This window comes from Lissotriton vulgaris, chromosome 1_1 (genome assembly GCF_964263255.1).
Source record: "Lissotriton vulgaris chromosome 1_1, aLisVul1.2, whole genome shotgun sequence".
NCBI classification, from domain to species: Eukaryota; Metazoa; Chordata; class Amphibia; order Caudata; family Salamandridae; genus Lissotriton; species Lissotriton vulgaris.
The window spans coordinates 1,718,982,882-1,718,997,395 of NC_141685.1; the positions used below are offsets into that span (position 1 = coordinate 1,718,982,882).

At 43.4% G+C, this 14,514-nt stretch overlaps 1 long non-coding RNA gene across 2 annotated transcripts; it reads left to right on the forward strand.

The window, feature by feature from the left end:
• Positions 1 to 3,359: 3,359 nt before the first annotated feature.
• Positions 3,360 to 4,732, forward strand: LOC147751108 (uncharacterized). 2 transcript variants are annotated; one of them, XR_015299934.1, is made up of 4 exons: positions 3,360 to 3,466; positions 3,558 to 3,650; positions 3,743 to 3,855; positions 4,492 to 4,732. It is a non-coding gene; the product is annotated as an uncharacterized LOC147751108 (long non-coding RNA). The 2 variants fall into 2 exon arrangements; XR_015299933.1 differs by lacking the exon at positions 4,492 to 4,732 and having other exon boundaries at positions 3,743 to 4,479.
• Positions 4,733 to 14,514: the final 9,782 nt, after the last annotated feature.

The window sequence follows — 14,514 nt, forward strand, 5'->3', positions numbered from 1 at the left end:
TCATGGACGCGCCTTCTCGCGAGATTACGCGTTGGTGCAATACTGCTCGTACTGTTTGTCTGTATTTCTCTACTAATGGCTCAGCCATATTATCCTAGTTCCTCTAGCACTAGATTTATGTGCTGGCTCATTTTATATTTTGTAACGTGATCACTACGTCTGCTGTACCCACCTGTTATTATTTTTTGGTGTTTTTTTGGATGAGCCGATTTGAAATGTTTAATGTGGATCTCTTTTTATTATAGTAACAACGAGGGATGCTTTACAAAGATTAAACTATCTATGATTTACGTTCTACACTTAAAAAAGTCGATCGGTTTATCTTATTTGGGAGGTTACGTTTGCTTTGTTATATTTTGAAGTGGATAGGAGGGCAACAAGAGGATGTTTATTAAGGGAGAATGCTGCCATCTGCAGGCAATGTTTGGCATCTATAGTGTTGCAATATATATCTTCTGTTGCTATGGCTCTGTATCTAATCAAGGGACACATGTTCTGTAGTCTTACTCTCCCCCATCTGACCGCCAGTACTTTATATTTTATGTTGTCAGCTACACCTTTATCATAAGATGGCTTGCTCCCATGGAATTTCAGCATTAAGACCACTAATAGCTGTCCCCAAAATAAATATCCAGTATACTTCTCTCAGTTTGCGTGTTTTTTCTTGATCACATCCTGCTCTTGGGTGTATTCTCTCCAGAATATACCATGTTATGTCATTAGGTGTGTGACCTTTTTCTACAAAATGGCTAACCATATGGGCAGCCAATTTCCTTGTTCTTATAGCTGACCTATGCTCGGTCAATCTGACGTTGAGAGCTCTACTTGTTTGCCCTACGTAGCCTTTACCGCAGGGGCAAATGATGAGGTAGACTACATTTGTACTTCTGCAGTTGTTAAGGCTAGCGGGTTGTATTAATTGCTTGTTAAAAGTCAAGCTTGTCCCCTCTATGGCCGATCCGCAGGATTTGCAAGTTGAGCATTTGTAGTTACCTACTACAGGTTCCAGATTTGTCAGTGATTGTTGCTTAGGGTCAGTTTTGATTGCCATTCTAGATCTTACTATATGGTCTTTCAGTGTTTTATTTCTTTTATACGCAAAAATGGGTTTAGGCAGTCTATCTTGTTTGGGGACAATTACATTTAGTATGTGCCAATTAGCACTTACTGTCTGTCTGATTCTTTCGTTAATGCTTGAATACTTTGTGACGAATACTAGCTGGGGAGTATTTTTCTCCGTTTTAGGTTGTAACAGTACTTGACGGTCAAAGAACCGGGCTCTTTTAAATGAGTCTCTAATCAGTTTTTTAGGATACCCTCTGGACAAGAATTTTTCTTTCATTGTTGTGGCTCTAGTGTCATACAGCCTGATTCATGTACGGGCTGTTTTGCGTGGCCCTAATAGCGAATCATAGCGACTCGCTATTGAGGACACGCAAAACGGCATTCATGTAGGAATTGCTAAATCAATAGCGATTCCTACATGTTCTCTATTTGCGAGTAGCAATTTGCTACTCGCAAAATAAGGAATTTCTCCCCATTCATTCCTATGGGCCAAAAGGCCCATAGGAATGAATGGGGAGTATCCCTTATTTGCGAGTAGCAATTTGCTACTCGCAAATCAGATAGCGATTTTAAGGGTGCCAGGGGTGTCCAAAGGACACCCTGTAGCACCCCTAAAATGCACATTTGAACAGAGGTTGCGCACACACATGTCCAAAGGACATGTGTGTGTGCAACATGCAACTTAGAAAAATGCTTTTAAAAGCATTTTTCTATGTTTTTGCTATTTACCGAGAGGTCTGACCTCTCGGTAAATAGCGGCCCAATTTTGCTAAATCGCAATTTTTGCAAGTGTCATGAATAGCATTTAAGGAATCTCTAATAAAGATTCCTTAAATGCTAATCCTCGCATATTTGCTAATTCCTCATTAGCGATTTTAGCATTTGGGATTGTGAATCCCAAATGCCAAAATTGCACTCGCAAAAGGCAAGATTCTGAGAATCTTGCCCTTTGCGAGTGCAATTTTGCTTCATGAATCAGGCGGATAGTCCTGTATGTTGGTGCAATTGCGCCTTAGCCTTAAGAATTCTCCAAATGGCACTCTATTTTTTTGGATTGTAGGATGAAAACTGTCATAGTGAAGCAACGTGTTTTTTGAAGTGGGCTTGACGAACAGGTCTACTATTAGTGACTGATCTTGGTGTTTTATCTCTACATCTAAATAGGTTACCTGCTCTCTGCTTGTGTGGTGTGTGAATTTGATATTATTGTCACATAGGTTTATCCGTTGTAAATATTCATCTAGCGTGTCTTCATTATCAAGCCAGATGAAGAACACGTCGTCTATATATCTGCCCAGTTACATACAGACTCAAAGAATGGGGTTACTTCATTGAATACATATTGTGCTTCGAAATGAGCCATGTAAATGTTGGCAATTGTTGGGGCGCAAGAAGCCCCCATACTGACTCCTTGTTGCTGTTTGTATAGCTTGCCATTGAATTCGAACACATTGTCATTGAGCACAATGTTCAAGCATTCTAGCAGAAAGACACTTGGGCACTGGATTTGGTACTTCTGTATAAACCAATGTGTGGCTGTTAATGCTCCTGCTATCGGAATATTGCTATACAGAGCTACAATGTCCATTGTAACTAGAATGTTAGCTGTGTTACAAAATGGTACATTTTCCACAAGGTTTATAATTTGTCTGATGTCTTTCGCATGTCCTGGGATGTTTGCTACATGTGGACACAAGATTGTATCTATGTATTTGGCCAAGGGTTCGGTTACTGAACCTATGGTTGTTACAATGGGTCTTAGAGGCGGATCTCGTGTATCTTTATGTACCTTCGGGATGCCATAGATGCTTGCTAGTCTTGGCTTTTCCACATTTAGGTATTCACTTTCTTTGTCACATATTTCACAGTTTCTGAGAGCTTGATTGGTCACTTTCCTGATTTTCTTCTTTGTCTCACTAGTCGGATCTTTGGTTATTGGGGCATAAAAATGCTTATCGCTCAGCATTTCTTCCATTTTCGCTATATATTGCGCAGTTTCGTAGACCACTATGCCTCCACCTTTGTCACATGCTTTCACTGTGATATTTTGATCTTCTTTGATCATATTCATTGCTTCATACTGATTTTTGGTAAGGTTAAACCGTGGTCTAGGAGCATAGTTGGCGATATCTGTAAACTTTTCATTCATGATCTGCTCAAAAATTGCTAGCCGTGGTTTGTGACCTATGACAAGAGGCACAGGACAGAGGCGCTAATAATATGTTTCCTAACAAGATAATCGTTTTCCAAGCTAAACAACTGAGCACGCGCTCTCTTTTCTCACCCCCTCTTTAAGATGTATGGCAAAATGTAAAGAAGCAACAGCAAGGGGTCAGTAAGAAGTTAAACCTAGGAGTCGACAATAATAGTAAGAGTGAAAGACTCTGAAGATCTGCTTCAGGTAAGGGACGCACCGTTTTAGTCAGAGGCCAGCACACTTAAAAATAGTTGTAAACTAATTTAAAAAAATTGTCCTGTGCCTCTTGTCATAGGTCACAAACCACGGCTATCTAGAGTACAGACTATCAAAATAGAAACAACTTGGTCAACCGGCAAGCGTAGAGGAGCAAATTTACAATCTGCAGGTAATGGGCGCAACATCCATACTATGGACACAAAGAACGCTAACATTAACAAATCCAAATAGAAAATGATGCCCTTATGTCTTTTAATATAGGTAATAACATTTATATCATTTGCACTGGCTTTGATACAAAAGTATCAGTCTTGCCATCTGGGGATCAAGACGGACAGACAGCTAAGCACTGTTAAAGATAACCATCATTCAAGGTAATCCGGGTAGAGGGATAGAAATATAACGATCTTTACAGAAGGGAAGGATGTTAATAGATATATCTCGCCCTCTTCCAGAAACAAAGAACTGGTCCCCCGATAAATCGGGTACAAGTGTAGAAATAAATCTAGTAGAAGCCACGACGCTCCTACAAAAAAGGTATTAAGATGCCACTATTGGTACTAGTAGAAAGCGTAGGAACATCAGAAATCAGTTTTTCAAATGAAATTTTCTCCCCTTTCTGGGTAGTTTGTCACGGGCTCCCTAAACACCCTATGAGTCTTGTTTTCTACCTTTAAAGCTCCCATCTGCAAGTAATAGGCAAAACCATGTTGTCTAAAGAGTCAAAAAGTAAATCTGACGAAGATGTAAATATTGTACAGAAAAATACCTATATGAGGAAATAGTTGTAAAGTATGTATATGGTATGTAAATAAATGTATATGTATGTAGATATGACGGCACCTAGCCAGTGAGGGCTCACCATTCACTCAGGGGTTTGCACAAATGTATCAGATAAAGATATAATCATTTATAGAGACACAACAGAATGAAGTAAACAGTTAGACAAGAGAATTAAATAAATCTGTGCATAAGATAAATACTAAAGTATTACTTTCTCATCATTTTAGCTACGGTTATCATAACAGAGAACAAGGCAGATTTCCTGAGGAAGGCAACTGGCCGAAACGCGTTGAAGGAATTAATTCTGCATTTATATTAAGTCTCAAATAGTGATGATGTTGTTTTAAAAAAAACAGTTTTAATGTGAAACCATCCTAATGTTTTGTATGTAAAAATGTTTTTTGTAACAAAATAAGTAAGAGTATACATAAGAAAAAAAAGGAAAAAAAAGGATAAAAAGGAAACAAAACAACAAAGACTAAATATCAAATATATACAAAAAATAAATAACCTTGATCAGAATTCCATGGGTGGAGAATGATTTATTATAACATACTTGTCTAAGTTACTCATGAATTATTAGTACACATAACCCGGTGTGCACGCTCTTTTTTCCAAAAAATACTTTACCTTGCTAGGGTTTATCCGATTAGGCAGGGGCCCCATTTTTCCCAGAAACCAGCATCACTGAAAACACGTTCAGAAGACACACTTGAGAGTGGGCAAGACAAATAATTTAGAGCCAGGTTGGTGATCAGTGGCCATAGAGCCATTTTCCTGTACCAATACAGCAATGGGTTCCTATTAACAAAGACCTCTGTTGGGTCATCCAGATAGGTCTGCACCCTCGACTCAAGGATCTCCACGGTTGCTCCACTTTGCGTACCATCTGTGGCCTTTGCAGCACTGGAACGAGTAAACCCTTGATGAGTTAGCCAATCCGCTTCCGACAATATTATGGCTGGGCCTGGTGCAGGTGAGGATGATGATACGGTTAGTGCTGGTGTCGTCAACGGCTGTGAGGGAAAGTGACTCCCTTCACCCACAGATTCAGAAGTGGAACTTGATGCCGGATGGCCTGCTGATTCAGTTGGACTTCTGCCTGCTCCTAGAATTTTCTGCCGATCTTTTTCGAACCGAGTGGCTGTCACAGCTAGCCAATGTTTGTACTTTGAAACATCTGCTTCATCAAAAGGAATGCATGCTATGCTGGCCTCTGCCTTTTTGTACCGTGGATCCAGAATAGTGGCACAAATGTAATGTTGTTCTGTTTGTATGTTTTTAAGCCTTTCATTGGCAATTAGACACATATCAGTTGGCGGAGAGGTTATTAACCTCCCCACCAACTGATATGCTTCTTGCTTTTCACCAGCATCTCTGAACGTTGAAGACACCGCCTTCAGTTGGTGCTCTAGCATGACCAACAATGGGATAGCTTTGCCTAAAGAACAGTCCTCCCTGCTGACTTCACGCGTGAAGACCTCAAAAGGACGAAGAATGTCTGTCAGGCTTTTAACTAGCTTCCATTCCTCCAACTCTAGCCTCATGTCTTTGATAGTAGAACCTAGTCGAAAGACATACTCATTGATTACCATGCAATGCTCAGACAGACGCTCAAGCATGTAAAAGGTTGAGCTCCAACGTGTTGCCACCTCCTGTAAGAGTCCTTTGACTGGCACTTTACGTTCATGTTGAATGCTCCTCAGCTCCTTCCGGGCCTTAAAAGAATGGCTGAAATGTGTGCAGATTCTTCGGCAGGTGGTCAGTAACTTCCTGACTGTGTTTTCATTTTTCAAAAAATCTTGCACCACAATGTTAATACTGTGCGCCAAACACGGCACTATGAAATAGTCCCCTTGCTGCATAACCTTAACTATATTACTGCCATTATCCGTGGAAATATAACCAAGTATGCGATTTCTTGGATGCAGCCATTCAGAGACCTTACTGTTAAACTCCTCCAAAATGTTTTTTGCAGTATGAGATTTCTCCATGGCAAACATGGCTAATGTTGCATGTTTCTGAGTAGCTTGAAAAAGTGTGTCCAGGTCAACAACTGCACTTGACTTGTCTCTAACCCCTGCAAAAGAGACCCAGTGTGCAGTGATGCATATGTAATCAAGGGTTTGGCAACTGGTCCACATGTCTGTTGTTAAGTGGATAGTGTGAACACACTGTTCTGCAAAGCTGCCCCAATCACCTCCAGCACATCTTGATGTAGTGCTAGAACTGCAACTCTGGCAAAATAGGACCGGCTAGGAACCTTCCATTTAGGGCAGACTGTTGCCACTAATTCTAGAAACCCCACCCCTTCCACAAAAGAAAAAGGGAGAAGGTCCAGCGCTAGCATTTTAGCCAGCTTTGGTTATACAGAGTGGTTGCGTTCAAATGGCGCCTACGACCAAAACATGCTTCTAATGGTAGGCTGGACCATTTCACGTGATGATGATGATGATGATGATGATGCAGTTAGGCACATTGATGGACTTTTTTGCATTGGTGTCTGTCCCAGACTCTTAGTGTGCTGCATACATGTTGCAGGGGTAGAGGGTGTGGGCGCTACAACTGCAGTGCTGCTGCCAGGGGTACTGGGTGTACCAGAAAAAATGTCGCTCGATTCTTGACTTCCCCCCTGAACAATCAGTCCCTCGTCCGCATCAGATGCAATGTGAATGGATACATTTGGATCAGTTCTACTTTGTTGGGCTTCCTCGATCTTACTTAGGTGTGAATACCACTGGATAGGGTGGTGTTGTTTGAGATGACCTCTCTGGCCTCCGGTACCATAGTTGGTACCAAGCTTACCCCGACTAACGGATACTTTACAAATTGAACAAACGACCATGTTTTCTGCCTTTGCGCTAACAGTAAAGAAGTCCCAAACTGGGGACTGGTGATGCCTGCTGGTAGTGGAGGTGCTACTTTGACTTTCAATGCCAGATGAAGTGGAGGATGGGCGTGGCTGAATTCGTTTCTGTTGTTCACTTACAGCACCACTACTTGAGGTCGAGCTGGATGGAGGTCCCTTCCGGCCCTTCTGACTAAAAAAGATGGAAGCTGTAGGTTGTGTTGGTGTTGTAGTTAACTGCGTTGGTGGGACGAGTGCCACGCCGCCCATATTCCGCTCAGCAGCCATTTGGGAAAGGGTCAAAAGGTCTGTCTGCTGCATGCCCGCTGGAGCTGGAATGACGACTGTGATGACTGGATCGTCGTCAGACTGTTCATCAGCAGCAGAAGACACCACTTCTTGTTCGTCGTCATCACACATAAGTCGAAGCCTTGCGGGAACCTTCCTTTTAGGCTTAGCTACCTTTGTCGGCTCATGGCGTGCCTCACTCTCAGACTGCATTTGTGGGTTCCAATCAGGATCAAAGTCATCAGAATGAAGGGAGCTTGAAGAAGAACTTATAGTAGTAGTAGCCCTACTTGACCTTTTTCTTGCTGGGGATCTGGAAGACAATGGATCATCCTCAGGAGGAGTGGCTTCCTCGGATGATAACGCTTGAACATCAATTTCCTGATGTGCCACTACTTCTGGAGGAACAAGCTTTGTAGGCAGTTGTGCCGCTTTATGAACCTCTAGTTGCAACTCTCCATGCACCTGTCCATGCGCCTCTCCTTGCGCCTCTCCTTGCGGCTCTACTTGTGCCTCTCCTTGCGCCTCTCCTTGCCCATGGACTTGTGCTTGTACTAGTTGCACCTGTGGTTGTCGTTGTGGCTGTGGTTGTTGAACACTCATCAACTGAGTTACACCCGGCGTTGATTGAATGGTACTTTCTTGTGATGAGCCAAGGTCACTGGTCGATGGTGATTGAACAACCAAAGTGGCTGCCGCAGCAGCACTCATGTTTTTGGACCTAACTTGGCGTGGTGGCACTGAGCCCAATGAAGCGGAGGTGCTGCTTCCAGCTTGGTCCCGGAGGACACCGCTGCTGCTGCAGACGTAGGTTTTTTTTCACAAAAAAGGTGTCGGTGGGCACACCAGTCTCCTTGGTAGGTGGCGCCACTTGCTTCTTCTGCTCCTTCTTACTGGCAGTGGCACTGGCAACTTTTTTCAATGAGGCGCTATGGCTACCTTTCTTTGGGGCCATCTTCTTCAGATGTCAGAACAGCAGGCCGCAGTTGCACAAGTTTCAGAGTTGTCTTGTTTGTGGCCACACATGACGTCAGGTGACATTGTGCGGCACACACTGCTGCAGGACTTCTTCCTGGCACTGGTAGTTCTCTTGTGCAACTGAAAGCAATGGAAGCCAGAGGAACATCAGTTATACACCTCAAAAAACACGCAAAAATCACCACAATCCAATGCCATCCATGCCCTCAATGATGTTTAAATTCAAGATACCCCACAGAAAGACTAGACCCATGCAGCACTGAGTACCCCTGGGCATAATGGTTGAAAGCAAGGCAAACTGGGTACAGGCATGAGCACACTGCCTGGCTTCAAAATGGCCCCTTGACCCCCACCACATGGCCAGGCCCTGCCTGTCCCAGGCCTCAAAATGAAAATGGCCCCCACCCACATGGCCAGGCCCCAACAACGCCCCAAAATGTCAAAAAGCACTCAAAAATCACCACAATCCAATGCCATCCATGTCCTCAATGATGTTTAAATTCAAGACACCCCAGAGAAAGACTAGGTCCATGCACTACTGAGTACCCTTGGGCATAATGGTTGAAAGCAAGGCAAACTGGGTGCAGCCCTTAGCACACTGCCAGGCCTCAAATTGGCCCCCACCCACATGGCCAGGCCGCAACACCACCCCAAAAAGTCGAAAAACACTCAAAAATCACCACAATCCAAAGCCATACATGCCCTCAATGATGTTTAAATTCAAGACACCCCACAGAAAGACTAGGCCCATGCACCACTGAGTACCCCTGGGCGTAATGGTTGAAAGCAAGGCAAACTGGGTGCAGGCCTGAGCACACTGCCTGGCTTCAAAATGGCCCCTTGACGCCCACCACATGGACAGGCCCTGCCTGTCCCAGGCCTCAAAATGGCCCCCACCCACATGGCCAGGCCACAACACCACCCCAAAAAGTCGAAAAACACACAAAAATCACCACAATCCAATGCCATCCATGCCCTCAATAATGTTTACATTCAATACACCACACAGAAAGAGTAGGTCCATGCACCACTCACTACACAGAAACAGTTGTATCATTCACCCATGACTAACCCTGGGCCTACTGGATACTGTGGCTACCCACAATATATATTTTGTTACAGTTGTGAAAAAAGTTTTAAAACTGTAGTTGACTCAACTGCAATGCCCCAAACAAACAACACGCTTGTAAAATCTCAAGTCCAAAAGTGATCCAAACTTCAAAGTCCAAAAAGCCCTCAAATACAAATATCCAGCATTAGCCACAAAAAGTAATCCTTCCAGCTCCAGATCCAAATCAAAAGTAACCAGGACATGGACAAAGCACTGGGAGGAGCCTGCTGGACTGGAACAGGAAGTTGGAGACTCAGGGGCACTTCATTCCTCCCACCCCACCCCAAAAAATGGACTCCTGCACCAAAAAGTGCAGCCAAATGTCAATCTGAGGAGTTATTCTGATCAAAATCATCATTTTCACAAGGTTTATGCTTCCTGCGGTGGATTTCTTGTGCAGAATTGCAATTTTTGCAATTTCGGGAACGCAAATGTTCAAATCTCCCGCCGGAAGTCAGCACGCGCCTCATCTACGTGGTTGGCATTGTTTACTCCTGCAATGCGTGATCGCGGGCCTTTATGAAGTACTCGCGTTGTAAAACTCTTGCTGTGCAAGATTGCAAGCCGCGATAACGTAATTGCGTTCGAAAAACTCTTGCGCGATCACACAGCAAGATCGAAAATGGTGCAGCACACACAAACCGGGAGAAAAACAACTCGGCTGACTCACGGTAAGTCAACGCCGCACGAGCGATATTGTATTTTTCAAGCGCGACCAAGCAAAATAATTCTCAGCTTGCAAATTTGCGGATTTTTGGGCAAATTCGCTTGATTTGCGGATTGCGAAATTTCCAAAAATCCGCAAATTCCCCAACAAAACGGATTTTACGCCCATACTTAGTGCCTTGATTGCCTAAAACCCTCATCACTTTCCCAGGGGGAGACGCGTTTTTGGAGGTCTCACGATTGTCCTGCTACTTGTGGCAGTAATCCAGATTTACATTTTTCTGCTCCACAATGGACGTCCCAACATGGAATGGAGGCAGCACTGGTTGTGCTGTGATGCCTTTAACACATGATACACTGCTTTAGCACTCTTCAGCTTTGAGAACTAAATGAGCACTTGTTCTTGTATTTCCGGCCTGCTTGACTTCACTGCGTAAACCTGGATTCCGCTGGATTTAAGCTCCGTATCACGATTGGGAATGCCACTGGACACTTAAGTACTGATGTACACCTTAAAGGCCCATGGATATTGTTGTCCCCAGCGTATTCCATTTCTGATAATTGGATTCTTTGAGCCACCCCGGGATGCTCCGGTTCTTAGTTAACTGGATACCGGCTCCACGATATGCTTACAGAATGCAGTCTTTCCTTTAGGGACTGCTGTGGGAACTGGATGGAACCTCTTTTACTCCATATATCTGCTTCAATGTGTGCCCCTGGGAATGTGTTGTGCGGTTGTGGGCAACAACAATGTTGTGTCTACCACTCGTAACACATAAACAATTGCCTTTTTTTTTGTGTGGTGGGAACGATTCAGCCTCTTTTTTAAAAAAAGAAAAATTAAATCAGTTTTTGCTATACTTTTTCTAGACATGATGGCTTTCTGGGTGCTTGGAATTTTAAATAGTGAAATTACTTTTAAAGGCTTTTAATGAATATTTTAAAGGGAAGAATGCTTTTGCTTTTAGATGATTTAAAACTGGTTGAAAACTTTTTATATTTAATTTTATTATGACCTGCTGACTTTTAGACAGCTTTTACATGTCAACCTTTAGTAGGAGGAGTGGGCGTAATGTGCCCGGGTTAGGCCCAAGTAACAAAGATGCATAGTTCCTTACATATGTCCTAATTTTGCACAATAACATTTCTGCTGTAACCTTTTGCACATACTTGTGTGTGTGACAATGTTGGAATAGTTTCTCTGACACAATTTCTGTTTACACATCTAGCTCTGCACAACACAACACAATGCCTCAAACACCATGTACAAGGCCTTTACATGCGCAAAACAACAGTTGATGGACAGAATGCAGAACCATGTTTAGGCCCAGATCTTTGTACTGGGGTGAATGTAAGACATTGTTCTGCATTCTGTCCATCAATTGTGTTTTTTGCAATTTTCACCCCGAGTGGGCTGGGTATGCTCAGACGTGAGTCCCAGGCTCTCCACATCACTGGAGTCAAGCTATCCAGGCTGAAGAAGGCTGATAGCCAGAAACTGGTCCTTGGATGCTTGATTCCGGTCTAGGAAAGGCATGGCTTGGTAGTTCGGGCTGGACTGTTCCCATGAGGCACAGGGTCAAGGCTGATTTGCATATAGCCAGTGTCTGACCTAGGGTGGTGTGGAGTGCAAAAGAACGATGGATTTAGGCACAGATCTTTGACCGAGGACCGGTTTCTGGCATTCCAGCCATCTTCAGCCCAGCTTGCTTGAATCCAGAGGTGTGGAGAGCATGGGACTCACGTCTGAGCATACCCATCCCACTCGGGGTGACAAATGCAAAGACCACAGTTGATGGACAGAATGCAGAACAATGTCATACATTCACCCCAGTACAGAGATCTGGGCCTAAATCCATAGTTTTTTTGCAATCCACACCACCCCAGTTTAGACATGGCCATATGCAAATCAGTCTGACCCTGTGCCTCATGGGAACAGTCCAGCCCGAACTGCCAAGCCATGCCTTCCCTGGACCATTATTAATGCAGCACCCTCATGTGGGTCACCAAACTGAGTGCATCTGCTTAGTGACAGACAGACTGACAGACATATTGAAGGACTGGCAGCAAATTATCAGACAAAAGCTCTTTTTCCATGTCACCAAATATATACACCGCAAAAAGCAACCCATTTTGTGACATCTTTAACTAGATAAGCCCTCTAAATAAAATTCAACATCAGACATTCAGAAGCACGCATGCCTGATTGCACTGTTTTTATGTGTGTGTTAATTTATGTATGAGTTATTTTATGAAGTGGCTCACACTGTAGAAAGCTCAATAGGAGCACTGTGCATGTCACACTTTATAGACTACACAAAGTGAGAAAGGAAGGGCCCTCGTTACTGACACTACCAGGTATTTCCGTTGTTTGGCAGTAGATAACACCAGACCTGTTTTGACTATGAAGGAGTAAACATTGTTCCTTAATTTAACAACCCTCGGTTATTTTTTCACACAGTACTTTTGTAGATATAGTTTGTATTTTATTGCAATTGAATGATTTAACATTGTATTCTGTGTCTCTGTTGGGGGTCACTGACAGTGCAAAGGCAGCCTACAGCGTCCCCTTGCTCGGAGTATGTGCCCCCATTGTAAAAGTATCTGCACAGGGGGTGTGGCGGTTTGATCCGTCCAAAAGGCTGCGATGTGCAGAACTGTTAACAGAGAAAATAGGAATATATGCGCATTGCACATCAATTACACTGTTCTTGGCTGTTGTATTCATCAATAAGGCACATCATTAATTTAAACTGTGCCCAGAATACTTTGAAATCAGCTGTTTCACACGTGTATACCTCTACAGCAGAGGTCTTCAAACTGGGTGTAGAGCCCCCCTCGATGGGCCTTAAGTGAGGGTGGGGAGCCAATACTGGCCAAGAAAAGCCTCATGCTTAGTTTTAAGTGTTAAAAACATTAGTGGCAGAAAGCCACCTTGAAATGGGCCCTCACTAACAACTTTTGTCATTTATATCCTGACTGGGGGTATGTGTAAAAAGTAGTAACAGAGTTCAACTGCAAAGTTTAAATATATTTACACATATTTATGCATTCTCAATTCAGCAGACTATTTGTGAAAAATTTGAGGGGGGCCCGAGGATTTTTTTTTATCAGGGGGGTGCAGCATTAAGAAGTTTGACGACCGGTGCTCTACTGACAAGCTTAGTGACAGACAGACTGACAGACATACCGAAGGACAGGCAGCAAATTGTCAGACAAATGCATGGACAGGCAGATCCAGACTCCAAGGCTCGTCTTTTTGTGTAACGAAACCGAACTATCTCTTTTTCCATGTCACCAAATATATACATCCCAAAAAACAGCCCATTTTGTGACATCTTTAACTAGATAAGCCCTCTAAATAATATACAACATCAGACATTCAGAAGCACGCATGCCAGATATTGGGACAGAATGGACAGATGGATTATAGACCAAGGAGGGAGGGAGGGAGGGAGGGGGAGAGAGAGAGACAGAGATAGAGAGAGAGAGAGAGAAAGAGAATGACTGCCCATTCAACAGACAGCTCATATATAAACAGAGAGACATTAATAAGTAGACGGTTGGATCTACAGGTAGAAAGAAAAGAAGTAAGATGGATGGGTGGACAGACGGACGGACAGGCAATGGCCGGTCAGACATATATTTTACATTGTTGTCTTAATTATTAACTCATTCCTTCCCTTGGGTGATACTACATGCACTGGAAAGCGTTTGAATACTTAAAAAAAACATTATTATACTTTGATGGATGGAACAAATACCCCAAACAGCAGACCTTAATGAATACCTCAGTTATGTGCAGGCGGGCAACTAGAGACAAATTTAGGGGGGGGGGGGCTAAAAATATTTTGGGGGGGCTAATTCTTCCAACCATAGACAGAGTGGCTGTAAGAAGGGGTTAAAAACACAACAAAAGCCTCATTTACAAGTAAATGGTCTTGTAAAGACCTGTTAAGTACTCCGGTGCGGCTGCAATTAGATGCTCACCAGCCCGCGAAGCTGTCTCTGCCCGGGCTGACATACACGACGGGGTGGGCGGAAGCCCCGTGAGCCCAATGGGTGTTTCGCGCCTGGTTATGTGGGTGCACTAAACTGGCTAATGACGTGAAATATTCGATCAATAATGACATTGGATGGGTCGCCAGCAGTGTTAATGGCTTGAACCCAGAAGGACCACATGAGCCTTTAATGCTTCTGTGATATCTAAAAGTAAGTTCGCAAACATACCGAATATCAACAGTGCATACGTTGAACGTTTGCCAGCAGCATCATAAACATAATTTCATATAAGCTCCTTGAGCTACCTTGTGTCACAAAATTGACGTGCTGGCAGCGCAAGGTGCTTGTAAATACGCC